The sequence below is a fragment of the Rhincodon typus genome, unplaced genomic scaffold (assembly GCF_021869965.1).
Source record: "Rhincodon typus isolate 14 unplaced genomic scaffold, sRhiTyp1.1 hic_rhity00008655, whole genome shotgun sequence".
In the NCBI taxonomy this organism is placed as follows: Eukaryota; Metazoa; Chordata; class Chondrichthyes; order Orectolobiformes; family Rhincodontidae; genus Rhincodon; species Rhincodon typus.
In genome coordinates, this window is record NW_025974293.1 from 2,093 (window position 1) to 4,299 (window position 2,207).

General features: G+C 46.1%; 1 pseudogene; it reads right to left on the bottom strand.

Annotated features, from left to right (window-relative positions):
• Nucleotides 1-2,038: 2,038 nt before the first annotated feature.
• On the bottom strand, nucleotides 2,039-2,207 carry LOC125482311 (annotated as a pseudogene).

Below are 2,207 nucleotides of genomic sequence, written 5' to 3' on the forward strand. Positions count from 1 at the left end.
TGCAACATTACATCTTGTACTCAGTATTCCTTTCTTCCTTGCATAAGTCTCTTCCTTGTTGAGTCCGTGAGCTTCTGCACTTTCCCACGCAGCTCTTTCATTTACAACTTTACCTCACAACATTACCCAACCCGGAGTCCCAGCCCTACAGCTTCGCCATATACTGCACTCTCCCCACATCAAAACCATGATGGCAGTGAACAATGACGACTTGTACTTCCACAACAACCCACGTCCTTTGTCTCCCTCTGTCACTAATATGTTGACTTTCCCACTGATTCCACAATTAATGTCCACTCTTCCTCCAAGCAGGCTGTCCCCACCGCCCAGTAGTGACTTCCCCAGCTTCACCAGTACTGCAATGCCCCCCGAACACCTTGAGAATTTCATCAAACTGACCGCTTATGGCAGGAACGGACAGGGTCAGCTTGGATTGATGAACATAATTCAGGCTCAGCAAATCTACTGGAGCATTTTGAGGATGTAACTAGTAGTGAGTGTGTCCACCTCTCTGTACTGTAGTGATACAGATTCCCTGATCCTGATTGCCCCAAATGGCTGACTGTGATAAAGTCCCTGAGCTGATATCAAATGATTCCTTGGACATGTTGTGTCAGGATCTCCTGCCTGAATCCTGTCTCCCTTGCCCTGACTGAGAACTGTTTCCCTGAGACTTTGAGACGTGACCATTTGGTTGAAACACATGCGTTTGTTGCCTCAGCTGCTGACCAGCCCTTGACTGTCTGCTGGTAACAACAATGATAAGCTGCCTGGCTTATGCCTGCGATAAACAACCAGGCAAGACAGGAGCACTGTGAAACATTAGATTCTAGTTGAGACATCAAAGGGCAGAGATATTGTGCCAGTCCCTGAGCACAACACGTCTCAGGTGCTGAAAAGCTTGTAGAGTTCTTAGAGCAAGAATGTACTTTGTGGACAGGCAATTCTGCATCTTGATGTTAGCATTTTTAGTTAACTCTGGCTCATTTCACTAGATCTGCAAATATCTATTGGTCTGGCTAATGTGAGAACTGGCTTTCGGAGTAATATGCCACTGACTTGGTCATTCGCAATTGTGTCCCACATCAGTGAATCGGTAATCTGATTAAACTCACAGGCCTTGACTTGAGAAAAATAAAGCAGTCACATGCACACCTGTTTGATTGGGTGTTCTTGCACTCAAATGAAAAATGTGCCTTGTATACGTCATATCCTTTCCTGGCTCACAGTGTTCCCAAAATCTCTCGTTCAATACATCCAAGTCATCGTCATCAAATTCAAAACTAGTGAATACTTCGATAGCTTTATCTTATTTTTTCTGAAATGCCATTTGCAATTAGGTAGTGTTGGCAGGCGATTTTCTTTTACTTCTGATGCCATGTGTGGATATTCGGGGATGGTGTTGGTGCGAAGGTGCGGCATGTACCAGGGATGAGGCGATAACATTCAGAGCAAGTGCTGAACATGCAGAAAAGGAGAGATTAACAGTTACCTTGGAATAAGCATATTTGGAGAAAGTTGGGTGAAAGTACTGAGAGAAAGCACTTTGGCGGCATGGTGGCTCAGTGGTTAGCACTGCTGCCTCACAGTGCCAGGACCCGGGTTCGATTCCAGCCTTGGACGACTGCCTGAGTGGAGTTTGCACATTCTCCCCGCGTCTGCGTGGGTTTCCTCTGGGTGCTCTGGTTTCCTCCCACAGTCCAAAGATGTGCAGGTTAGGTGGATTGGCCATGCTAAATTGCCTGTCGTGTTCAGGGAGGGGTAGATTAGGTGGCTTATAGGTCTGGCTGGGATGCTCTGAGGTTCGGTGTGGACTTGTTGGGCCGAAGGGCCTGTTTCCACACTGTAGGGATTCTATGATATGGTTCCAGAGCGTTGAGCAGATGCTGGAGAATCTGAGATAACAAGGTGTGGAGCTGGATGAATACAGCAGGCCAGACAGCATCAGAGGAGCAGGAAGGCTGACATTTCAGGCCTGGACCCTTCTTCAGAAATGGTTCTTCAAGTTTTGATCAGGCTGTTTTTAAAATTGGTTAAATGAGACTGCACCATTCTTGGAAACACTGCAATACCAGGACGATGCATGGAGTGGATGAAGCAAGCTCCTATTCCAACTCCCTGCTCCAAAAATCAGTTTAATATATGGTCCTTAAGTAAAGGACATATCAGATATTAAAGCTGATAAGAACAGAAACTACACTTGGTCT